The following is a 27,076-nucleotide window of genomic DNA, read 5'->3' as shown; positions in this document are numbered from 1 at the left end:
TATTTTGATCACCAACTTTAAATTTGAGAGTAGTTTACATAAGCACTTTCTGTGAGGTTAGTTTTGAAATTTCTTTCACATTTTGATGAATTTTTTTTTCTTTTTTAAAATTTTTTTTTTATTTTTTTGACAGGCAGAGTGGACAGTGAGAGAGAGAGACAGAGAGAAAGGTCTTCCTTTGCCGTTGGTTCACCCTCCAATGGCCGCCACGGCCAGCGCACTGTGGCCAGCGCACTGCGCTGATCCAATGGCAGGAGCCAGGAGCCAAGTGCTTTTCCTGGTCTCCCATGGGGTGCAGGGCCCAAGCACCTGGGCCATCCTCCACTGCACTCCCTGGCCACAGCAGAGAGCTGGCCTGGAAGAGGAGCAACCGGGACAGAATCCGGCACCCCAACCGGGACTAGAACCCGGTGTGCCGGCGCTGCTAGGCGGAGGATTAGCCTAGTGAGCCATGGCGCCGGCCACGTTTTGATGAATTTTAAAAACAGGATACAAATGTCTCAGAGTTTTCTTCCAAGGACACAAAGGTATTTAATGCTCAAAATGTGAAATCCATTGGATCCAAGTTCTAACCTCAAAATATCATTTCAGTTCTAAGTGCTGCCAAATTTTTCAGTTCCATCATAAATCAAGACACTGTGAATCACTAATAAGAATAGAAATTGCTTTATACACATTTTTCCAACAAAATTTCAGGTACATATATTTTAGCAAAAAATTGAAGAAAAATCTGTTAAATTATATCTGAGTGGTCAAAATTAGCAGAGATAAAAATTAGATATGGAAGTATGCCTTAACTAAGACACAGATCAATTCCAGTTATTGAGTTGGTGACATTTTTACAAATTTAAGTACCAGTTGTGTTCCAGTCAATAGCTTGGGAATAAAACAAGGATATAAGCATAAGTCAGCTTGCTCAAATCCAAATCAATTAGGTCAAGGCATAAGAAGAAAATTCAGAAGAAAAATTTAAGGAAACAATCTTTCTTTTATTGTGTGCTCCAATGTGGTAGAAGAGTAATGAATTTGTAACAAACCATTTTTATGTAATTGGAATTTCTAAATGTTGGTGTCACAATTAAATTAAAAAATATAGTATTAACATAAACATCCTTTTTTTTGCATTCTAACCCTAGGTTTATTCAACACAATTATTTCGCTATACACAACAAAGAACAAACACAACAGTTATCTAAAATGTTGTAAAGTTACAAAACTCAAAACAAGAATTTGGTAGTACTGACTGTACAATAAAAGCCAACAAGAGCAATACCAAGGTAACCAGCAAGCCCACCGTGAGTGGCAGGTGCCAATGGGGGGTTTCCATGATGACCCTGCAGAGCGGGCTCTCAGCTCACTCAACATCAATGAGTGATGGGAACTGGAGAGGGGTGTGAGGAGTATGTGGAGAGACAGAGCCATTCATGGCCACCCCTCTGGGCCAACAGCAGCTGGTTGTAGGACAGCAGTGCCCAGCAAGGGTGTGAGAAGGCTACAGCCTGGCCCAGGCCACCAGTGGAAGGGTCACTGCACTGCCAGACGGAGCTTCGTTGTACCAGAAGCCTCACTTGTCTCTGCTGAAGGGACTCTTGGGAATCAGGAATGGGTGAGCTTTATGGCTCTGAAACTGGAGGGCATCTTCCCAGGCACAACCCCACACCCTCAAGTCTCTGCAGCCAGAACTCGACCTGCAGAGAAAATGACTCCACTGTGGACACTGAAGCCTGCCTGCATGAGGAATTCCCTTTCCTACTGATTCTTTTCCAGCCAGAAAAGCAACAGAACTGAGGTGGCTGGGATATAAGTTACAGGGGAACAAGTTTCGGTGGGAAGAGTTGGAGCTGGAGGGGCTCCTGTGGTGGCGGCAGCCAGGAGAGCGAGATTGCCAGTGCACGGGAGACCTGACCTCAGGGAGATCTTCTCATCCATGGGGGGTGACCTGCACCACATAGGAGGTGGCAGAAGCATTCTCCTGGGAGGACTGAATCCCCAAGGGGGTGGCCTGGGCCAGAAGGCCAGCACAGCAGTAGCAGTGATTTCCTGGCCATCAATTTGTGCTTCATCCATGTACTTCAGTGCCTTCTTGGCCTCCTCAAACCCCACACAGGCATAGCCTTTAGACAGATGGGTGCATCCTGTCGACAGGCATGTCAATCATTTTACTCTTCCCATAGTGGAAAATATCTCCATGATGTGGTCCTTGGTCACGTTCCTGGTGAGCCTCCAAATGTGCACTTTGGTGGATTTAGGAGATGTGCTCCATCTTTTCCTCTCCATTTTAGGTGGTTTGGATTTGGAGCACAGGCACCGTTTGTTGTCCTGCCTGTGACAGGAGGCATTCGGGGAGCCAGAGGAGCTACTGGAGCTGGAGCTGTGGAGCAACTGGACACCAAAGAGGAGCTGAGCAGCTGGACACTGAGGAGGAGCTGGAGCTGGAGCAGCTGGAGACCGAGGAGAAGCTGAAGCTGTGGAGCAGCTGGGGGCTGAGGAAGAGCTGGAGCTGCAGAGTGGCTGGGGGTTGAGGAAGAGCTGGAACTGAAGTGGCTGGACGCTTAGGAGGAGCTGCAGCTTGAGTGGCTGGATGCTGAGGAGCTAGAGCTGGAACAGCTGGACACCGAGGAGGAGCTGGAGCTGCTGAGTGGCTGGGGGCCAAGGAGCTGGAGCTGGAGCGGCTGGATGCTGAGGAGAAGATGGAGATGCTAAGTGCCTGGACACTGAGGAGGAGTTGGAGCTGGGGAGCAGCTGGGGGCTGAGGAGGAGCTAGAGCTGGAGTGGCTGGACTCCAAGGAGTTGGAGCTGTGGAGCAGCTGGATGCCGAGGAAGAGCCGGAGCTGAGGAGCTGCTAGACACCAAGGAGGAGCTGGAGCTCTGGAGGGGCTGGACACCAAGGAGGAGCTGAAGATATTGAGTGGCTAGGAGCCAAAGAGGAGCTGGAACTGTGGAGCAGCTTGGGGCCGAGGAGGAGCTGCAGCTGGAGTGGCTGGACACCAAAGAAGAGGTGGAGCTGCTGGGCGGATGGGAGCCAAGGAGGAGCTGGAGCTTCAGAGCGGCTGGATACTGAGGAGGAAATGGAGATGGAGTGGCTGGGGGCCAAGGAGGAGCTGGAGCTGTGGAGCAGCTGGGGGCTGAGGAGCCTGACCTGTGGAGTGGCAGAATGCCAAGAAAGAGATGGAGCTTGAACAGCTGGATGCCGAGGAGGAGCTGGATTTGCAATGGCTGGATGCTGAGGAGGAGCTGGAGCTGGAGCAGCTGAGGGCCAAGGAGGAACTGGAGCTGGAGTGGCTGGGGGCCAATGATGGAGATGAGCGGCTGGAGATGAGCGGCTGGACTCTGAGGAGGAGCTGGAGCTGCTGAGCAGCCAACAGCCAAGGAGGAGCTGGAGCTGGAGCAGCTAGTTGCTGAAGAGGAGCTGGAGCTGGAATAGCTGGACACTGAGGAGGAGCTGGATCTGTGGAACGGCTGGACACTGAGGAGGTGCTAGAAGTGGAGTGGCTAGGGCCAAATGGGAGCTAGAGCTGCAGAGCAACTGGGTCCAAAGAGGAGATAGAGCTGGAACAGCTGGACACCGAGGAGGTGCTGAAGCTGGAGAGGCTGGGGGCCGAAGATGAGCTGCAGCTGCCAAGCGACTGGTGCCAAGGAGGTGCTAGAGCTGGACCAGCTGGACTATGAGGAGGAGCTAGAGCTGCTGAGCATCCAGGATCTGAGGAGGAGCTGGAGCTGCAGATTGGCTGGATGCCGAGGAGGAGCTGGAGCTGTGGAGTTGTTGGGGGCTGAGGAAGAGATGGAGATGCAGAGCAGCTGGACACTGAGGAGGAGCTGGGGCTGGAGCAGCTGAATGTGGAGGTGGAGCTGGACCTGGAGTGGCTAGAGGTCATGGAGGAGCTAGAGCTGAAGCAGCTGGATGCCAAAGAGGAGCTGGAGCTGCCGAGTGGCCAGGAGATGAGGGAGAGCTGGAGATGCATAGCAGCAGGATGCTGAGGAGCAGCTGGAACTGGAATGGCTGGATAATGAGGGGCTGGAGCTGGAGGGGCTGAGGGCTGAGAAGGAGCTAGAGCTGGAGCAGCTGGATGCCAAGGAGGAGCTGTGGCTGCCGAGTGACTGGTGGCCAAGGAGGAGCTAGAGCTGGAGTGGCTGGACACTGAAGAGCTGGAGCTGCTGAGTGGCTGGGAGCCAAGGAGGAGTTGGAGCTGGAGCAGCTGGACGCCGAGTAGGAGCTGGAGCTGGAGCACCTGGATGCCAAGGAAGAGATGGAGCTGCTGAGCAGCTGGAGGCCAAGGAGGAGCCAGAGCTGGAGCAGCCAGGAGCCGAGGAGGAGCTGGAGCTGTGAGTATCTGGATGCCAAGGAGCAGGTGGAGCTGAGGATCAACTGGTGGCCAAGGAGGAGCTAGAGTTGGAGTGACTGGACACTGAGGAGGAGCTGGAGCTGCTGAGCAGCTGGGAGCCAAGGAGGAGCTGGAGTTAGAGTGGCTGGATGCCAAGGAGGAGCTGCAGCTGGAGCAGCTGGATGCCAAGGAGAAGCTGGAGCTGCAGAGCAGCTGGGAGCCGAGGAAGAGATGGAGCAGCAGAGCAGTGGGTGCTGAGGATTAGCTGGAGCTGCAGAGCACCAGGGGCTGAGGAGGAGCTACAGCCACAGAGCAGCTGGACACTGAGGAGGAGCTGGAGCTGCAGCAGCTGGATGCTGAGGTGGAATTGGAGCTGGAGCAACTGGAGTTCATGGAGGAGCTAGAGCTGAAGCGGCTGGAAGCCAAGGAGGAGCTGGAGCTGGAGTGGCCGGTAGCTAAGGAGGAGTGGAGGTGTGGAGCAGCTGGATGTCAAGGTGGAGCTGGAATTGCCAAGCAGCTGGAGGCTGAGGAGGAGCTGGAGCTGGAGTGGCTTGGAGCTGAGGAGGAGCTGGAGCCGCAGAGTGGCCACGGGTTGAAGAGAGCAGGAGTTGTGGAGTGGATGGACGCCAAGGAGGAGCTGGAACTGGGGAGCAACTGGTGCCAAGGAGGAACTAGAGCTGGAGTGGCTGGACACTGAGGAGGAGCTGGACTTGCCAAGTGGCTGGGAGCCAAAAAGGAACTGGAGTTGGAATGGCTGGAAGCCAAGGAGGAGCTGGAGCTGGAGCGGCTGGGAGCCTAGGAGGAGCTGGAGCTGCCAAGCAGCCGGGAGCCAAGGAGGAGCTGGAGCTGGAGCGGCTGGACTTCAAGGAGGAGCTGGGGCTGCCGAGTGGCTGGATGCTGAGAAGGAGCTGAGCTGGAGTGGCTGGATGCTGAGGAAGAGCTGGATCTGCAGAGCAGCTGGACACCGAGGAGTAGTTGGAACTGGAGTGGCTGGACACTGAGGATGAGCTGGGGCTGTAGCAGCTGGGGATTGAGGAGGAGCTAGAACTGGAGCAATTGGACGCCAAGGAGGAGCTGGGCCTGGAGCACCTGGGGGCCGAACAAGAGCTGGAGATGCCGAGCGACTGGAGGCCAAGGAGGAGCTGGAGCTGGAGCGGCTGGATGCTGAGGAGGAGCTGGAGCTGTGGAGCAACTGGAAGCCAAGCAGAGCTGAAACTGGAGCAGCTGGATGTTCAGGAGGAGTTGGAGCTGGAGTGGCTGAATGGCGAGGAGGAGCTGGAGTTGCCAAGCTGCCAGGAGCCAAGGAGGATCTGCAGCTGGAGTGGCTGGATGCCTAGGAGAAGCTGGAGATTCCAAGCGGCTGGACTTCAAGGAGGAGCTGGGGCTGCCAAGTGGCTGGATGCTGAGGATGAGCTGAGCTGCAGTGGCTGGATGCCGAGGAGGAGCTGGATCTGTGGAGCAGCTGACACTGAGGAGAAGCTGGAAGTGGAGTGGCTGGACACTAAGGAGGAGCTGGAGCTGTAGCAGCTGGGTGTTGAGGAGGAGCTAGAACTCGAGCAGCTGGGGGTTGAAGAGGAACTGGAGCTGCAGAGCAGCTGGACGCTGAGGAGGATCTGGAGCTGGAGGGCCTGGACACCGAGGTGGAGCTTCAGCTGAAGCAGCTGGATGTTGAGGAGGAGCTGGGGCTGCCGAGTGGCTGGACACTGAGGTGGAGCTGGAGCTGAGGAGTGGCCAGGGACTGGGGAGGAGCTGGAGCTGCAGAGTGGCTGGACACCAAGGAGGAGCTGGAGCTGGAGTGGCTGGACACCGACGATGAGCTAGAGCTAGAGCAGCTGGACGCTTAGGAGGTGCTGGAGATGCCAAGTTGCCGGGAGCCAAGAAGATGCTGGAGCTGCAGAAGGGGTGGATGTCGAGGAGGACCTGGAGCTGCCGAGTGGCTGGATGCTGAGGAGGAGCTGAAGCTGGAGGGGTTGGATGCCGAGGAGGAGCTGCAGATGCCGAGCAGCCAGGAGCTGAGGAGGAACTGGAGCTGCTGGGCACCTGGATGCTGAAGAGGTGCTGTTGCTGCAGAGCAGCTTGGCACAAAGAATGAGCTGGAGCTGGAGCAGTTGGACGCCAAGGAGGAGCTGGAGGTGGAGCGGCTGGACGCCAATTAGGTGCTGGAGATGCTGAGCGACTGGGAGCTGAGGAGGTGCTGGAGCCATGGGGCGGATGGACGCCAAAGAGGAGCTGGGGCTGCTGAGCAGCTGGACGCCCAGGAGGAGCTGGAGGTGGAGCAGCTGGACGCTGAGTAGGTGCTGGAACTGTGGAGCGGTGGGGGCTGAAGTGCAGCTGGAGCTACACAGTGGTCAGGGGCTGAGGAAGAGCTTGAGCAGCAGAACAGCAGGGCACTGAGGAGGAGCTGGAGCTGGGGCAGCTGGACTCTGATGAGGAGCTGGAGCTGCCGAGTGTCCAGGATGTGAGGAGGAGCTGGATCTGCGGAGCAGCTGGATGCCGAGGAGGAGCTGGAGTGGCTGAACACCAAGGAGGAGCTGGAGCTGCTGAGCTGTAGGGAGCCAAGGAGGAGCTGGAGTTGGAGCAGCTGGACACTGAGGAGGAGCTGGAGCTGCTGAGCTTCTGGGAGGCAAGGAGGAGCTGGAGCTTGAGAGGCTGGATGCTGAGGAGGAGCTGGAGCTGCAGAGCACCTGGACACTGAAAAGGAGCTGGAGCTAAGGAGCGGCCAGGAACTGAGGAGGAGCTGGAGCTGCCAAGTGGATGGGAGCCAAGGAGGAGCTGGAGCTGCATAGTGGCTTGAAGCCGATTAGGAGCTGGAAATAGAGTGGATGGACGTCAAGGAGGAGCTGGAGCTGCCGGGCGCCTGGATGCCGAGGAGGTGCTGGAGCTGCAGAGCAGCTGGACACCAAAGATGAGCTGGAGCTGGAGTGGCTGGATGCCGAGTAGGTGCTGGGGATGCCGAGCAACTGGGAGCCAAGGAGGTGCTGGAGCCGCAGGGCAGCTGAAGTCGAAGACAAGCTGGAGCTGCTGAGTGGCTGGATGCTGAGGTGGAACTGGAGCTGGAGTGGCTGGAGGTCTAGGAGGAGCTAGAGCTGAAAGGGCTGGATGCCAAGGAGGAGCTGGAGCTGCCAAGCATCCAGGATCTGAGGAGGAGCTAGAGCTGGAGAAGCTGGACACCTAGAGTAGCTGGAGCTGCCGAGCAGCCCTGGAACCAAGGAGGAGCTGGAGCTGCAGAGTGGACGGGAGCCGAGGAGGAGCTGGAGCTGCGTAGTGGCTTTACGCCGATTAGAAGCTGGAGCTGGAGCAGCTGGATGCCAAGGTGGAGTGGGAGCTGCAGAGAGGCCAGGGGCTGAGGAAGAGCTGGAGCAGCAGAGCGGCTGGACCCTGAGGAAGATCTGGAGCTGGAGTGTCTGAGGGCCGAGGAGGACCTGGAGCTGGAGCAGCTGGACTCTGAGGAGGAACTGGAGCTTGAGTGGTTGGACACTGAGGAGGAGCTGGAGCTGCGGAGAAGCTGGGGGTTGAGGAAGAGCTGGAGAGGTGGAGCAGCTGGCACTGAGGAGGAGCTGGAGGTGGAGTGGCTGGATGCTGAGGTGCAGCTAGAGCTGGAGCAGGTGGAGGTTGAGGAGCTAGAGCTGAAGTGGCTGGATTCCAAGGAGGAGCTGCAGCTGGAGCGGCTGGACTCTGAGGAGGAGCTGGAGCTGCCGAGCATCCAGGATCTGAGGAGGAGCTGGAGCTTCAAAGTGGCTGGATGCCAAGGAGGAGCTGGAGGTGGAGTGGCTGGATGCCAAGGAGGAGCTGGAGCTGCATAGCAGCAGGGTCTGAGGAGGAGTTGGAGCCACAGAGAAGCTGGTCACCAAGGAGGAGCTGGAGCTGCCAAGTGCCTTGAAGCCAAGGAGGAGTTGGGGGTGTGAAGTAGCTTGGGCCAAGGAGGAGTTAGAGCTGGAGCAGCTGGACACAGGAGGAGCTGCAGCTGGAGCAGCTGGATGCTGAGGAGGAGCTAGAGCTGGAGAATCTGGACATCAAGGAGGAGCTGGAGCTGCGGAGTGGCCGGGAGCCAAGGAGCTGGAGCTGCAGAGTGGCTGGACACCCAGGATGAGCTGGAGCTAGAGCTGCTGGACACCGAGGAGGAGCTGGAGCTGCCGAGCAGCCCTGGAACCAAGGAGGAGCTGGAGCTGCCTAGTGGATGGGAGCTGAGGAGGAGCTGGAGCTGCCAAGTGGCCAGGATCTGAGGAGGAGCTGGAGCTGCGGAGTGGCTGGATGCCAAAGGGTAGCTGGAGCTGGGGCTGATGGATGCCAGAGAGGAACTGGAACTGTGTAGTGCCCAGGGGCTGACGCAGAGCTGGAACTGTGGAATGGCTGGATGCTGAGGAAGAGCTGGAGCTGCAGAGTGGTGGGGGCTGAGGAGGAGCTGGAGCTGTGTAGCAGTGGGGGCTGAGGAGGAGCTGGAGCTGGAGAAACTGGACACTAGGAGGAGCTGGAGCTGGAGCAGTTGGATGCCAAGGAGGAGCTGGAGATGTCGAGTGGCCGGGAGCTGAGGAGGAACTGGAGCTGTGGAGCGGCTGGACATCGAGGAGGTGCTGGGGCTGCTGAGTGGCCGGGAGCTGAGGAGGAGCTGGAGCTGTGGAGTGGCAGGGGCTGAGGTGGAGCTGCGGAGCAGCCAGCAACTGAGGGCCTAGAGGGGCTGGAGCTGCCGAGAGACTGGGGGCAAAGAAGAAGCTAGAGCTGGAACAGCTGGACACCAGGGAGGAGCTGGAGCTTCCAAGAAGCTGGACACCAAGGAAGAGCTGGAGCTGCTGCACTGCCCAGAGCTGAGGGGGAGCTGGAGTTTCCAAGCAACTGGACAACGAGGAAGAGCTGGAGCTGGAGTGGCTGGATGTTGAGGAGGAGCTGGAGCTGTGGAGCAGCTGAACACCAAACAGGAGCTGGAACTGGAGTAGCTGGATGCTGAGGAGAAGCTGGAGCTGTAGTGCCTAGATACCAAAGAGGAGCTGGAGCTGGAGAGGCTGGGGGCCTAGGAGGAGCTGGAGCTGCCGAGCAACTGGATGCTGAGGAGGAGCTGGAACAGGGAAGGAGTGGCTGGATGCTGTGGAGGAGCTACAGCTTTGGAGCGGCTGAGGGCTGAAGTGGAGCTGGAGCTGCAGAGCAGCCAGAGGCTGAGGAAGAGCTGGAGCAGCTGAGCGGCTAGACGCTGAGGAGGAGCTGGAGCTGGAGCATCTGAGGGCTGAGGAGGAGCTGGAGCTGCAGAGCAGCCAGGGGCTGAGGAGCTGGAACTTCTGAGCAGCTGGATGCCAAGAATCTGGAGCCATGGAGTGCCTGGACACTAAGGAGGAACTGGAGCTGCCGAGTGGCTGGATGCCAAGGAGGAGCTGGAGCTGGAGCGGGCTGGATGCTGAGGAGGAGCTGGAGCTGCTGCAGCTGGATGCTGAGGAGGAGCTGGAGCTGGAGCTCCTTGGGGTTGAGGAGGAGCTGGAGCTGGTGCAGCTGGGAGCCGAGGAGGAGCTGGAGCTCCTGAGCGGCCGGGAACTGAGGAGGAGCTGGAGCTGCTGAGCAGCCGGGAGCCGAGGAGAAGCTGGAGCTGCAGCGTGGGTGGATGCTGGTTAACAGCTTGAGCTGGAAGGGCTGGACGAGGAGATGCTGGAGCTCCAAAGCAGCTGGACACCAAGGATGAACTGGTGCTGGAGCAGCTGGATGCCTAGGATGTGCCCGAGATGCCTTGTGGCCAGGAGCCTGGGAGGTGCCGGAGCTGCAGAGTGGCTGGACGTCAAGGAGGAGCTGGGGCTGCCGAGTGGCTGGACACTGAGGAGGGTTTGGAGCTGGAGCAGCTGGATGCCAAGGAGGAGTGGCTGGGAGCTGAGGAGTAGCTGAATCTGGAACAACTTGATGCTGAGAAGAAGCTGGATCTGCAGCTCCTGGGGGCTGAGGAGGAGCTGGAGCTGGTGTGACTGGGAGCCAAGGTGGAGCTGGAGCTGCGGAGTGGCTGGACGCTGAGAAGCTGGAGCTGGTCAGCTGGATGCCAAGGAGGAGCTGGGGGTATGGAGCGACCAGGGGCTGAGGAGTAGCTGGAGCTGCAGAGCATCTGGACTCCTAGGACGAGCTAGAGCTGGAGCTGCTGGACACTGAGGAGGAGCTGGAGCTAGAGCAGCTGGGAGCCGACGAGGTGCTGGAGTTTCCGAGTGACTGGGGGCCAAGGAGGAGCTAGAGTTGGAGCTGCTGGACACCAAGGAGGAGCTGGTGCTGCCTAGCTGCCAGGATGCAGGGCGGAGCTGGAGCTGCAGAGTGGCTGGATGCTGAGCAAGAGCTGGAGCTTGAGCAGCTGGATGCTGAGGAGGAGCTGGAGCAGCAGAGCAGCTGGACACTGAGGAGGAGCTGGAGCTGTGGAGCAGCTGGACATCAAGGAGGAGCTGGAGCTTTATTGGCTGGAAGCTGAGGAGGAGCTGGAGCTGGAGCTGCTGGATGCCGAGGAGGAGCTGGAACTGCAGAGCAGCTGGAGGCTGAGAAGAGCTGGAGCTATGGAGTGGCTGGATGCCAAGAGAAGCTGGAGCTGTTCAGTTGGATGCCAAGGAGGAGCTGGGGGTATGGAGCAACCAGGGGCTGAGGAGGAGCTGGAGCTGCAGAGCAGCTGGACTCCTAGGACGAGCTACAGCTGGAGCCACTGGACACTGAGGAGGAGCTGGGGCTGGAGTGGCTGGGAGCCGAGTAGGAGCTGGAGCTTCCCAGTGACAGGGGCCAAGGAGGAGCTAGAGCTGCCAAGCTGCCAGGATGTGGAGGGGAGCTGGAGCTGCAGAGCAGCTGGACACTGAAGAGGAGCTGGAGCTGTCGTGTGGCTGTATGCCGAGGAGGAGATGGAGCTGGAGTGGCTGGGAGCCAAGGAGGAGCTGGAGCTGGAGTGGCTGGACACTGAGGAAGAGCTGGAGCTGGAGTGGTTGGACACTGAGGAAGAGCTGGAGCTGTGGAGCACCTGGACATCAAGGAGGTGCTGGGGCTGCTGAGTGGCTGGACGCTGAGGATTAGCTGGAGCTGGAGAGGCTGGATGCCGAGGAGGAACTAGAGCTGTGGAGTGGCGGGGGCTGAGGTGGAGCTGGAAATGAAGAGCAGCCAGTGGCTGAAGAATGGCTGGAGCAGCGGAGTGGCTGGATGCAGAGGAGGAGCTGGAACTGGAGTGGCTGTGGGCCTAGAGGGGCTGGAGCTGCTGAGTGACTGGTGGCAAAGGAGGAGCTAGAGCTGAAGCAGCTGGACACCGGGGAGGAGCTGGAGATGCAGAGAAGCTGGACACCAAGGACGAGCTGGAGCTGGAGTGGCTGGACACCAAGGATGAGCTGGAGCTGCCACGCTGCCAGGACCTGAGGAGGAGCTGGAGTTTTGGAGCAATGGGACAATGAGGAGGAGCTGAACCTGGAGCAGCTAGATGCCGAGGAGGATCTGGAGCTATGGAGCAGCTGGACACCGAACAGCAGTTGGAACTGGAGTAGCTGGATTCTGAGGAGGAGCTGGAGCTGGAATGCCTGGACACCGAGGAGGAGCTGGAGCTGGAGAGGCTGAACACCAGGGAGGAGCTGGAGCTGTGGAGTGGCTGGATATTGAGGAGGAGCTGGAGATGGAGCATCTGGATGCCAAGGAGGAGCTGGAGCTGTGGTGCAGCTGGACGCCAAACAGGAGCTGGAATTGGAATAGCTGGATGCTGAGGAGAAGCTGGAGCTGGAGTTCCTGGACCCGAGGAGGTGCTGGAGCTGTGGAGTGGCTGGACACCGAGGAGGAGCTGGAAATGGAGCAGCTGGATGCCAAGAAGGAACTGGAGCTGTGGAGCAGCAGGGGCTGAGGTGGAGCTGGAGCTGTGGAGTGGCCGGGGGATGAGGAAGAGCTCGAGCTGTGGAGCAGCTGGATGCTGAGGAAGAGCTGGAGCTGGAGCGTCTGAGGGCTGAGGAGGGCCTGGAGCTGGAGCGGCTGGATGCTGAGCAGCAGCTGGAGCTATGGAGCAGCTGGACACCAAGGAGGAGCGGGAACTGGATTGGCTGGATGCTGATGAGGAGCTGGAGCTGGAGCGGCTGGTCACTGAGGAGGAGCTGGAGCTGCCAAGTGGCTGGTCACTGAGGAGGAGCTGGAGCTGTGGAGTCCCTGCTATTCATGTGGGAGACCACATGAAGTTCCTTCCTCCTGGCTTTGTCTTGGCCCAGCTTTGGATGTTGTGGCCATCTGGGGAGTCAATAGTGGATGGAAGGCATCCCTCTGTGTCTCCCTCTCTCTCTGTAACTCTGGCTTTCAAATAAATGAATCATAAAATAATTTTCCAAATGAATCACTTCTGATGGTTTGTAATATACAAAGATATAATTTGTGTCATCAATAATATAAACTTTAAAGACTTAATATTAATTATTATAAATGAATTCTACAAAGAATTAAAATTTTTGTATGCATATACATTTAATGTAGTATCAATTTAACATGAGTCATTGTAACTTTAGAACAATATGCGTGATCCCCATAATAACCACAGAGCCATTTTTATATATAAAAGGAAATGAGAAAGTAATCAGGATGAGTCACTACAAAAAAATAAGTTAAACACAAAGGAAGCCAATGATGTAGGAAACATTAAAAAAGAAAATATAAGACCTAAAGACAACACAGAACATGGCAAAACTACGTACTTTGTTGCCAAAATTAATTCATCAGTCCAGGAATAAAATTTCCCAATGAGAAATATATTTTAAAATTTTACTTAAGGTATATATTTCATATACACAGATTTAGTAACATGGTTATACTTCCCACCTCATCATTCCTATGGCCCATGCTCCCACATCTCATCCTCCTTTCTCCCCTATTTTCACTCTTAATTTTTACAAAGATCTATTTTCAGTTTACTTTATACTAATTATATTAACCCTACACTAAGAAAGCAGTTCAACAAATAGTATGAATAAGAAAACACTGTTCCTCAACAGAAAAGACAAGGGCAATAAACAATCATTGAATCTCAAAATGTCAATTTCACTCCAACATATTAAATTTCAAGTAATTTATTAGTTACCACAGATTAGGGAAAAATTATTTATGCATATACACTTAAGTCAGAATCAACTTGACATGAATCATTACAACTTTAGAACAACATTTATAATCCCCATAGATAAAATAATAATATAATCCCACAAAGACATTTTATGTATAAAAAAGGAATGAGAAGGTATTCAGAATGTGTCAAAAACTGAACATAAAGGAAGCCAACAAAGGCCGGTGCCACAGCTCACTTGGCTAATCCTCTGCCTGTGGCACCAGCACCCTGGGTTCTAGTCCCATTTGGGGTGTCTGATTCTGTCCTGGTTGCTCCTCTTATAGTCCAGCTCTCTGCTGTGGCCTGGGAAGGCAGTGGATGGCCCAAGTCCTTGGGCCCTGCACCCACATGGGAGACCAGGAGGAAGCACCTGGATCCTGGCTTCGGATTGGAGGAGTGCACCAGCTGTGGCAGCCATTTGGGGGGTGAACCAATGGAAGGAGACCTTTCTCTCTGTCTCTCTTTCTCTCACTGTCTAATTCTGCCTGTCAAAAAAAGAAAGGAAGCCAACAAAAGTAGGGGTCACTGAAAAAGAAAATATAAGACCTAGAGACAACATGGAACATCATGGCAAAACTAAGTAATCTAGTCCATATTTAATATTTCCCAATGAGAACATAGAATATGGATAATATTTCCCAATGAAAATCAGAGATAGCTTGAATGGATAAAAACAAACAGAAGTTAAACTATATAGTGCCTATAAGAGATTCAAATCAGATATGAACAGATTCTTATTTTGAAACTGAAAGGGGCCGGTGCTGCAGCTCACTAGGCTAATCCTCCACCTTGCTGCACTGGCACACCAGGTTCTAGTCCCTGTTGGGGTGCCGGATTCTGTCCCATTTGCCCATCTTCCAGGCCAGCTCTCTGCTGTGGCCAGGGAGTGCAGTGGAGGATGGCCCAGGTGCTTGGGCCCTGCACCCCATGGGAGATCAGGAAAAGCACCTGGCTCCTGGCTCCTGCCATCAGATCAGCATGGTGCACCGGCCGCGGCAGCCATTGGAGGGTGAACCAACGGCAAAGGAAGACCTTTCTCTCTGTCTCTCTCTCTCACTGTCCACTCTGCCTGTCAAAAAAAAAAAAAAGAAAGAAAGAAACTGAAAGGATGGACAAGTTTTTTCATGAAAATGGCAATCAAAAGAGAGAAGAGGCTGTATTGTTATAAATAAGTAGAATTAGACAAACATACTACAAGACACAAAGAAAGATAAAACATGACAAAATAGTGACTCCTTAAATAGGTATAACTATTATAAGGCACATTCATAAATATTTCCATGCCTAAAAGTTTCTAAAAGCACGGTCTATCAACAGTATGTTATGGGGGATGCAAGATGATGGAATAGTAGCAGGTAGGTCTGCTCTAGGTTCTATGAAATTTGTGAAAAAAAAAAGTTGCAGGGACAACTGCAGTTGGAGGTGATGTGAAAGTAGTGGAAATGGTCTTGACCTGAGTGGAAGATACAGGCATGCAGCATGGAGCACAAAGCATGAACACAACAAAGAAACCAGCAGCCCACACTGGCTAGCAAGTTGAGGTAAGACTGCACTGGCCCGTTCCACTGTTGATATGGCTGGAGGGCAGCCTAGTAGACAACACCATGCTTGAGTCTGGCCCAGAACCCTCAGGAGAGATAGGATACTGCTCAAATGGGGAGTGGGGTAAGCGGTGCATCTCTGTCTCCATTTCTTCCTCCTCCACACCAGTGCCATGTGGCTAACTGTGAAAAGGTTGTGCCATTTCAGACATAAACAGTAGCAGCTGCTCCAGCTCTTCTGTGCACACACAGAAGCTAAAAGGAACTGTCAGCGGGGGCAAATAGAGTAGTTTGAGAGCACTGCTGGGGTCTGCCCCCATGCAGACACTGGGACAGCAACCTTCCACTCTGCTTACCCTGCAATGGGTGTGGAATGGGAGCCAGCACCACAGAAGGAAAGTGCCACCCATGAGAACTCTTGTACCTGCCCAGTACAATTGTGAAGAGTAGGGCTGTGGCTGGTGGGTAATGTGAACTCTTGTGATATATGGATTTTTACCATGGGGAAAATTAGCATTCAGCACTGACTCTGAGTTTCATAAAACCAACACAGAAAAATGAATAGTCTTTGTATACACAGACAAGGTAATGGTTGAGAAAGATCAGTTCCATTCACAATAGTTCCAAAATAATCAAATATCTTGGAGTAAATTTAACCAAGGATGTCAAAGATATCTAAGGTGAAAATTACAAAATGCCAAAGAAATAGAAAAAGACATAATAAATTGAAAAATTATCCATGTTCATGGATTGAAAGAATCAATATAATCAAAATGCCCATATTAGTAAAAGGAATTTGAAGATTCAATGTATTTCTAATGAAAATATTAAAGACATTCTTCTCCTGTCCAGAACAAAATGATGCTAAAATTCATATGGAAACAAAAGAGACCCCGAATACCTAAAACAATCTTATGTAATAAGAACAAAGGCAGATGCATCACAATACCTGATTTCAAGACATACTACAAGGAAGTTATAATCAAAACAGCCTGGTACTGGCTGAAAAATAGACTGGTAGACCAATGAAACAGAATAGAAATTCCAGGAGTGAATCCATGCATACAACCAATTTATCTTTGTTCAAGAAGCTAAAATCTACCACTGGAGAAATGAGTCTCTTTAACAAATGGCTCTGGGGAAACTAGATCTCCATGTGCAGAAGTATGAGATTAGACTCCTACTCACACTTCACACAAAAATCCACTCAAAGTGTATCAAAGACAAAAATCTATGACCTGATACCATGAATAGCATGGCATAGGAAAAGAGTTCTTGGAAAAGACTCCAGAAGCACAGGCAATCAAATCCAAATAAGACAAATGGGATTACATAGAGCTGAGAATCTTCTTCACTGTAAAAGAACCAGTCAGCATAAGTAAGAGGTAATGGAAAGAATGGAAGAAATTATTTGCAAACTACAAAACTGATACAGGGTTAACATCCAGAATCTATAAAGAGTTCAAGAAACTCAACAACAACAGCAACAATAACAGCAAACCAAGTTAAGAAATGGGAAAAGTAGTTGAACAGGCATTCTTCAAGAAAGGAAATTCAAGTGGCCAACAGACACTTAGAAAATGTTCAGGGTCAGTAACCATTAGGGAAATGCAAATCAAAACCACAATGAGGTTTCATCTCACCCCAGTTAGAACAGCCCACATACAGAAATCAACAAATGCTGAAGAGCATGTAGGTAAAATGGTACCCTGGTACACTGTTGGTGGAAATGTAAACTGGTGCAACCACCATGGAAGACAGAGATCTCAGAGATACAGTGTAGCCATCACACCATCATGCTCCCGGGAATTTACACAAAACAAAAGAAAACAGTAGATGAGTTACCTGAACCTCCATGTTTATTACAACACAATTGACAATAGCTAAGACAGAATCAATGCTGATGCCCATCAACTGATGACTGGCTAAAGAAATTTTGTTATATTTACACTATGCAATACTACTCAGCTGAGAAAAAGATGAAATCCTGTCTTTTGTAATGAGATGGTCACAACTGAAAGCCATTATACTGAGTGAGATAAGACAATACTGAGATGATAGATACCATATGTGTTCCTGGATCTGGGATAACTAACATAGTATCTAAAATATAATGTAATGGAGTGAAATAGATATCTTGAGATTTTAAGAAGTTACAAAAAATTTTAAAGGTAATTATAATTAATGAGAAAATTAATAAGAGATAGACATGAATTAATAATGAAACCCCAGAATGGAGATAAAGCTGAGGATGAATGCATTCATGAATGAATTAAAAAAAAATACAAAATAATTAATAACAATTCTTTCCAAACAGAAAATTAAGGAAGGAAAGATTTCTAATTTATTTTAAGAAGAAAACAATACCCTAATAAGAATGGCAGGCAAAGCTGCTAGCAAAAGAGGGAGCCCAAGCTGGTGCTGCGGCTCAATAGGCTAATCCTCTGCCTGTGGCGCTGGCACCCCAGGTTCTGGTCCTGGTCGGGGTGCCAGATTCTGCCCCAGTTTCTCTTCTTCCAGTTCAGCTCTCCTCTGTGGCCTGGGAGTGCAGTGGAGGATGGCCCAACTCCTTGGGCCCTGCACCTGCATGGGAGACCAGGAGAAGCACCTGGCTCCTGGCTTCAGATCAGCATTGTGTACCAGTCGCAGTGTGCCAGCTGCAGCAGCCATTGGGGGGTGAACCAACAGAAAAGGAAGACCTTTCTCTTTGTCTCTCTCTCTCTCATTATACATTCTGCCTGTCAAAAAAAAAAAGAAAAAGAAAAAGAGGGATCCCAAAAATTCATACCTATTATGCATCTTGATACAATAAATCTGTACAAAACAATTCCAAAATAATTGCAACTGCTTGTTTAAAAGATTTTACACAATAGATTTATTCTTAGAAAGCAAGGTTAGTTCAACTTATGAAAATGAATTATTGTCATAATGCCACATTATCAGAATGAAGGGGAAAATATGACCATTTAAACTGATACAGAAAAAAAGTCACAACACCTTTTCATGATAAAGAGACTCAAAAAATTAGTACTAGAAAACTATCTCAACATAATAAATAATGAAAGAAAACTTTCACCATTTGTAATCTACATAGCCCTAGGAGACTTAATGAGACTAATTAGGCAAGAATGAAAACACATTCAAACTGAGAAGGAAGATATCTTTATGTATATATGCATGAGCACATATATTTGTATAGAGAAGCATTCCTGTTTATTAATCTGAATTATAACACAGATAACTTGAAATTCTTCAATAATCATCCAATTACTATACAAGCTGAAAGTTAGAAGTGATTAACATGTGCATTGGAGTGTGCAGAGTGCTTTGGAGCCTATGTGGATGGTATAGGCAGACCTGGGCATAGTAGTGGTGATATCCTCATGGGCTGTGAAGAGACACATCACCTGGCAGTTTGGATGTTGTTCTGGGTGGAGGAGTGTGGTGGCATGGAAGAAATCTGAATCTTCTTGGGCAGTCTTCAAAGTTAGATGTGTGAGACCAATCCCCTGGACTTGCTCTCCAAGTAGGGCCATATCTGGGAGATGGTGCTCAAGGATCTGCATGCCTTGAGACCCTCTTAATGGGCTGCAGGGACCCATCAGATACTGAGGATACAATTTATAGAAGGAATGATTAAGATTATGGTCCATGTCACCATCAGGTGGAGTTACTCTGCTTACCAACATTGGGCTGGCTGGCCCCATAGTGGTAGGAATGGTCAGTCTCTAAGATCTGATATCTGAATTGTTGATTTAGGAATTCTTCCACCATGAAATTAATTGGACCTAAAGGATCAAACTCAAGAAAAGGAGGTGCATGGGCTGGAATTTTGGTTTAGTATGCTAAGTCTCTACCTGCGGTGTTGGCATCACATATGGGTTCCGGTTTGAGGCCTGCCTGACCCATTTCCAATCCAGCTCTCTGCTAATGGCCTGGGAAACCAGTGTAAGATGGCCCAAGTACCACCTGCACCCATGTCGGAGACCTAGAAGAAAGTCCATGCTCCTGGATTATATGATTGGCCCAGCTCTGGTTGTTCCAGGCATTTCAAGAGTGAACAAGTAGATAGAAAACAATTCTCTCTGCCTCTCTCACTCTCTGTAATTCTGACTCTCAAATAAATAAATAAATCTTAAAAAAGAAGAGGAGGTGTCCATATAAAGATGTGCACATGGATGGAATGGGGATGATTAAGTGTCTTAGAAAATATGGAATATATCCTTGGTAAACCAGATGACACCAAATTCTGTTCTGATGTGGGTCTAACTTCCTGCATCAGATTTTATACTGACAGAAGCATCAGCAGGGACTACTCACTGTCTGGGTTTGGATTCCATACCAATATAGACATAATCTACAGTAGCTCTCTTCCTTAAAGCCCTACCGAGATAAGATGCTTTCCTTTTTTTTTTCTTTTGATTTTGGATAAATCACCAGCTTTATGCTTATAATGTACATTCTAGATTGATGATTTAGTGGCATAGGTATTCTTAAGGAAATAAAAATGAACTACATAATTTCTACAAGGGCTATATTAGTAGCTTAAACTTGTAGAAATTGTACTTTTTGTTCAGAAAATAAGTTGTATGTTTTTCAATCAAAATTATGGAGAGAAAAACTGAGCTATATCTTTTGTAGTTTGCTCTTCTATAGAGATAAATATTATTGTGACATAGTGGGTTCTGTCTTTGCCCCAATTTTTTTCTTACTTACATAAATTTTCCGAGGCGTTTCTTACAACTACTCACTGTATTTATTTTGGCTATTTCCATATACTTCACAATTGTATTTCTCACCATTGTGTTATACATTCCTTAATATATATTTTAAAAATCTCTGATCATTCTGCCATATAAAGTTTCTTCAACACATGTAAGAATGCAAGTTGTGAATGGACAACGCCACCTAAAATTGCTTTATGCAGAATTTCTCTTGACAAAAATTGTTTATAAAAGTACAAGTTGGAGGGGATTCAAAGATGGTTGACTAGGAAAGAGAGGTGCTGATTCTGACAAGAGGAAGTACTAGAAAAAAATAGAAAGTAAATTCTCAGGGGAGAGTTGGAGAGAAGCTTGCAGGGAAATTCTACAGAAAGAATAGGAATGCTGTGGAGCAGCATGGAGAGTGCAGATACACAGCAGCAAGTGTCACACTACACGTGAATCCCACAATCCTCAAGGAGACAAAAGGTTCTAATATCAAGATGAGGGCACACTGTGGCAGCCTGTACCACTGGTGATATGGCATGAGGGAGAACCTCTCAGACTACACTGAATTTGAATCCATCTGGAGCCCAAGGGAGAGGGAGGATAAGCACCTCATCCAGTGAAGGAAAAGCACATTTCTTTCTCCTCATCCCCACACAAGGGTGCTCACAACAGGGAGAAGGTACCATCTTGACACCAGCAGAAGCTGCGGTGGCTCTCCTGTGTGTGACTGGGGGAGATTCCTAGAAGAAAAATGCTGTGTTCTCCACTGACTTTGAGTCTGGTTGGAAGGGCTGAGAGGGAGCTGTGCTCCTATTTAGGATTTAGAGGCGCCCCCAACCTCTCAACATATCACAGGCTCTGGGGCTCAAATTGCCAAGGCAGATCACCCCTAAGCAGCTGGCTCTGAAAACAACTCTGCTTTCTACATGGATGAGGCAGGCTCATGGGGCATAGGGTATCTTCTTCACCCCATGACTGTTGGAAATCTGTGACTGCAGGATATGGCATGGGGCCTAACTGGGTTTCTGGGCAATCACTGTGTCTGGCATCAGAATCTCAGATCACCCTAACTGCCTGAGATAGGTCACTACAGAGGGTCCCATGCTCACCCTGAGGACTGCACAGATCCTGTTTTGCAGTTCATGCTTCAGCATGGGTGAGGTTTATATCCATCAGGGGCTAATCCTGAGCATTGATCAACATGGAAGAGAGGAGTTAGGTTGCGATTATAGCAACAGGCATGCTCCTACCCTCCACCTTACTGACAATACATATTCACCAGGCCCAATGTGGGTGTCACCTTGGATTCTTGTCCCACACTTGAGCCCTGACCAGAGCTGACTTGCCTTATGAAGCACCTCTGTATTCAGTGAGGGAGCAATCACTCCACTCAGCCACAGAGGCACAGGTTGAAGATAAAACATACCACTGAAGAGTTAAGAAGGATACTAATCACATTTTTCAAATATGAATGTACATCCTCCTCCAAATAGTTGCTGTTCATACTTGTATCTAAAATATCACAAGTTGATTCCTTTGATTGAGGTCAGGTGCCATACTGAAAAATGCAGAGAGTACCTCGCAAAATGGTACTGGGAATGAAGGTAATGAAAGCACAATACAAACAGAAATTAGAGACATCTATACTCACCTAAAATGACATGTAGTCTTCAGAACCAAAACCAAATGTATTGAAATGGCCTTGCTATAAGGCACATTATATTTCCTAAAGCATAAGAACATTTCCATAATAAAAAATTGATGCAACTTTTAATATGCAAAGAAGAGAATGATGTTTTCAAAAATATTGTATTTACTTCCTTAAGTAAAACTTGACCATTTGGTGGCTGTGATAAAAAGATTCCTTAAAAATCTGAAAGAGAACAAGAAAAATACTGCCATAATTAAATTACCAGACTTGCTTAATTGAATCTTTGCCACTAACAACAAGAATGCTATCAAAAAAAAAATAACTAAACTTTATTCTGAGGAATTCTGTATTGTAAAGTTAAATCTCTGAGCATGTGATACTTTACTATCAGTGAAAGGATTTTTATTGAAGATCAAATTTTCAATTCAATCATCTGCAAAAAATGAATGTTTTGAAATTGAAAATATGGTGCTTGCTCTATGGCACAGCAGTTAAAGCCATGGCCTGTGGTGCTGGCATCCCATGTGGGTACCAATTTGAACCTCAGCTGTCCTACTTCCTGGCTCACTGATGGTGTGCCTGGGAAACCAGCAGCAGATAGCCCAAGTATTTGGGCCACTGCAGCCAAGTGGGAAACCTGGAAGAAGCTCCAGGCTCTTGTTTCAGATTGGCCCAGCTCCAACCACTGTGTCCATTTTCAATGTGAACCTGAAAGTGGAAAACACCTCTCTCTCTCTTTCTCTCTCTCATTATATCTATTTTTCTCTCTCTTTCTCTTCTTCCTTTACTCTCTCTCTGCCTTTGCATTTCTGTAACTCTGCCTTTCAAAGAAATAAATGTCTTTAAAAATGGAATTGTGTCCTTCAATCTTAAACTATACAGAGTAAAATGAATGAAGCACAATGTAAATAGAAGGAAAAAATATGAATCATATAAACCAATGAAACAGAAAACAGAAGCATGGCATAGAAAAATGAATGATATGAAAATATGCTTTAAAGATGATCAATACAGTACAGCAACACTTATGAGGAGAATAGACAATTGACATAATTTAACAATAACAGGAAGTGAAAGAGATAACATCCATAAAATGGGTAGATGAACAATATAAAGTAATATGATAACACGTTTCTGCAAAAGTGAGAATTTACATGAGATAGATAAACTGAAGGCTGCCCAGGGACAAACTGTTCTCAGGGTTAGTTGATTCTTTGAGATGGTAAAGGACTGGCTTGTGAATGCAGCTTTCTAGGCAAACTCCACAATTCATCACACAGCACCAACTGCCTTTTGTATAAGGTTTTCACATTTTAGTCTGGCATTCCTCTGCTAAATCACTCCAAAGCCAAGTGACAGAAAATCAGAGATGCCTAGCTACTACACTCTAGAGTTACAAAGAAGCTAATCCCAAGCCTCTTTACCCTGGGCATTCTCACTGATTCTCATTAAAAGCACAATAAAAACTATTCGTTTTAAAATTTTATTGAATTGTACACTTTTTTTTGACAGGCAGAGTGGATAGTGAGAGAGAGAGAGGCAGAGAGAAAGGTCTTCCTTTTGCCATTGTTTCACCCTCCAATGGCTACCACAGCCAGTGCATCATGCTGATCTGAAGGCAGGAGCCAGGTGCTTTTCCTGGTCTCCCATGCGGGTTCAGGACCCAAGCACTTGGGCCATCCTCCACTGCACTCCCAGGCCATAGCAGAGAGCTGCCCTGGAAGAGGGGCAACTGGGACAGAATCCAAGCCCCGACTGGGACTAGAACCCAGTGTGCCAGCACCGCAGGTGGAGGATTAGCCTGTTGAGCCACAGCGCCAGCCAAATTATACACTTTTATAGGTCACAATTAAATATTTCAATGCATAAACACAGTGAGAACTGATTGAAGAAAGCAATCAACCTCTCTACCTCTCCACCACTTTTATTTAGTAACTTAGTCCTCTCCTTCAGTTCCTTATGAAACATACACCAAAATTTATGCATGAAGACATAGAAAATTTGGATAGACCAATAAGCAAGGTTGAGATTGAAATGTAAAGCCTTCCTACAAAACTAAGCTCAGAAATTGGTGGCTTCATTGATGCATTCTACCAAACTTTCAAGGATAAACTAACATTAATTTTTCTTAAACTATTCAAAACAATGGATAGGGAGGGAACCACTCAAAACTTACTCTATGAGGCTGAAATTACCTTAAAGATAAAACCAAACAAGGATACAATACAAAAGAGAACTAGGAACCATTATCCTTGATGAATGTAGCTGCAAAAACATTTGAGAAAATAAAAGCAAACTGAATTCAATGACACATCCATACTGACCAAATGAATTTATACCAGGGATTCAGGGCTGTTATATATAGCATACCCAGATCAATAAATGTGATACATAACATCAATAAAATAAGGATTAAATCCATACAAGTTCTTCAGTAGATGCAGAAAACACTTTCGATAAAATACAATATCCTTTTTATGATAAAAGTCATAAAAATTGGGTATAGAAGGAATGTACCTCAACAAAATAAAGGAAATATATGTCAAGCCCACAGCAAATATCATATAGAATGGGGAAAAACTGGAAGAATTTGGACTAAGATCTGCAGCTAGACAAGGATCTCCACTATGGTGATCAATATGGTTCTGAAAGTTTTATTTAGAGCTATAATGCAAGAAATAAGAAACAAAAAGGATAAAATTGGAAAGGTGGAAATTAAAGTAACACTATAGTTCATATGATTCTTTATATTGGGAAACAAAAAGACCCCACCAACAGACTATTAGGATTTATATGAGAATTCAGCAGTTTCAGGATGCAACGTGAACACACAAAGATCCATATCACTCATACTTATCAACAATTATCTTGCTGAAGAAGGACTTATAAGAACTCTTCCATTCACAAAAGCTACCAAAAATTTAATAATGGAATATTTTAACAAAGTATGTAAAAGATTTCTACCATGAAAATTAAAAAACATTAATGAAAGAAACAGAAGGTACAAACAATGAAAAAAATTAATGCTTCAAATATTGTAAGAATTAATATTATTCCAAATGTCATTATCTCCTAAATTTACAGATTCAGTACAATCCCCATCAAAATTTCAAGGACATTCCTTACAGAAAAAAAAAATCTTAAAATTTATACAGAAATGTAAATGTCATTAAATGGCCAAATCTGTCTTAAACAATAAAAATAATGATATAGGCATCAAATATCAGATTACAATACACACTGCAGGATGATTAATATTAAAAAAGTATGGCACTGCATAAAAATAGACATGTAACCCAAAGGAACAGAATATAAAAAGCAGAAATAGCTGTACATTTACAATCAATTAATATGCGATAAATGTGCTAAAAAATTCAAATATTGTGAAAATTGGATTTATACAAGCAGAAGTTTTAAATGTGACCATTACATTATACTCTATGCAAAAATGCCTTTATGAATCAAGAATCTAATTTTAGGATATAAAACTATCAAATTATTAGAAGAAAGCATAGGGGAAATGTTGCAGTACATTGGCCTAAAGATTTTTTTTTTATATGTAACATTCCAGAAGCACAGGCAATAAAGAAAAAAAATAGAAAAATGGGATTATATCAAGCTTAAGATGCTTCTGCGCTGCAAAGAAAAAAAACATGAAAAGAAAAATGTGAGTGAAAGAATCAGCAAACTATGTATCTGATAAATGATTAATATCCAGAACATATAAAGTAGCTCAAGAAATCAACAAGACAATATGGTTAAAAAACGGACAAAGGATATCAATGTATATTTTTCAAAAGAAACACAAATGACCAACAGACACATGCAAAAAAACTTAATATCACGAACCGTCAGGAAAATGCAAATTAAAACCTCAGTTGTATATCAATCTACCCCAGTTAGAATGACTACAATGCCAAGATCAAAATGTAAAAAATACTGAAAACATTGTAGAGGAAAGAATGCACTAATATACTATTGGTGGGAAAAAGAATTACTGTAACTGTTATAGAAAACAGTATAGATTTTGTATCTGTGTGGGTGCAAACTGTTGAAATCTTTACTTAGTATATACTAAGTTGATCTTCTGTATATAAAGATAATCAAAAATGAATCATTTTTTCTGACAGGCAGAGTGGACAGTGAGCGATAGAGAGAAAGATCTTCTTTTTTGACATTGGTTCACCCCACAATGGCTGCTGAGGCAGGCACACCATGCTGATCTGAAGCCAGGAGCCAGGTGCTTCTCCTGGTCTCCCATGTAGGTGCAGGGCCAAAGCACTTGGGCCATCCTCCACTGCACTCCCAGGTCATAGCAGAGAGCTGGACTGGAAGAGGGGCAACTGGGACTAAAACCCAGGGTGCCAGTGCCAGAGGTGGAGGATTAGCCTATTGAGCCACAGTGCTGGTGAAAATTAATCTTGATGAAGAATGGGATGGGCGAGGGAGTGGGAGATGCGATGGTTGCAGGTGGAGGGAGGTTAAGGGGGGGAATGTTGCTATAATCCAAAAGTTGTACTTTGGAAATTTATATTTATTAAATAAAAGTTAAAAAATAAGAGAAAGAAGAAGAAAAAACAGTATAGAGGGACATAAAAACTCAAGGTGGATTTACTTTATGATCCAATTATTTGACACAGTGGGATATATCCAAAGAAATAAAATCAACGTATAAAACCTGTTTATGGCAGCCAAATGCACAATAGAAATGATATGGAATGAGATTAGTTGTCCATAAACTGAAGATTGGATATAGAATTTATATATATATATATATATAATATATATATGTAATATATATATATTACATATATATATTATATATAATATATATATGTAATATATATATGTATATATATATATAATATATACACACACACACACACACATATGTGATGGAATATGACAGCCACAAAACACAATGAAATCCTGGCATTTGCATCAAAATAGATGCAACTGGAGATTATTATGCTTCTGTTATTTGTGGACATTAATATAAAAAATTATAAAAATTGCATGGATATATTATTTTATATAGATATAATTATTTATTGAATTATGCCATGTATATGAGAATATATCACTTTTCCCATGCTATGATTATTGCAATAAATCCATTTTGTGATATTAATGGACTTGTTTTCAAAAAAGTAAACATCAACTTTATTATTATAAGCTATAGTTATCCTACTGTACTATGGAATCTTAAGATTTATTAATTCTATGTTTTGACACTCTTTATCCAACCTTTCTCTACCCTGACCCCATAATGCCTAGTCTTCAGTAGTTATTATTACAATTTCAGATCTTTTTTTATTAAACTTTCATATAAGTGTGATAATACATTGTTTTCAACTTTCTTTTGGGAAATATTGGCTGATTTCACTTAATATAATAATTTCCAGTTGGATCCATATTTGGGTAATGTTAGAATTTCATTCTATTCATGGCTCAAAAATATTCTATTGTCTCTATGTATTGAATTTTCTTCTCCTATTCATGAATCAATTGACATCTACATTGATTCCATACCTTGTTACTGTGTATAAAGCCAGGCATGAGAGCACAGGTTCTCTTTTATGTGTTAATTTCATTTCATTCAAACATATGACTAGATGTGGGATAGCTGCATCATAAATCAGATCATTTTTTAAAAAATTTTGTGGGGAACATCTATACTGGTCTCCACAGTGGCTGTAGTGAAGTTCATTCTCATTAACAAATTGTAAGTGCTCCTGTTTCTATGCATCCTCACAAGCATTTACTTATTGCCTGAGAATAGTCACTCTGTTGTTTTAATT

General features: G+C 47.1%; 1 pseudogene; it reads right to left on the bottom strand.

The window, feature by feature from the left end:
* Window positions 1-1,400: 1,400 nt before the first annotated feature.
* Window positions 1,401-27,076, bottom strand: part of LOC149119231 (uncharacterized) — a 216,358-nt pseudogene continuing 190,682 nt past the window's right edge.

This window comes from Oryctolagus cuniculus, chromosome Y (genome assembly GCF_051225735.1).
Source record: "Oryctolagus cuniculus isolate XC-2025 breed Fujian yellow rabbit chromosome Y, ASM5122573v1, whole genome shotgun sequence".
In the NCBI taxonomy this organism is placed as follows: domain Eukaryota; kingdom Metazoa; phylum Chordata; class Mammalia; order Lagomorpha; family Leporidae; genus Oryctolagus; species Oryctolagus cuniculus.
The sequence above is the reverse complement of the archived record's forward strand: the minus strand, read 5'-3'. Positions and strand labels throughout refer to the sequence as shown.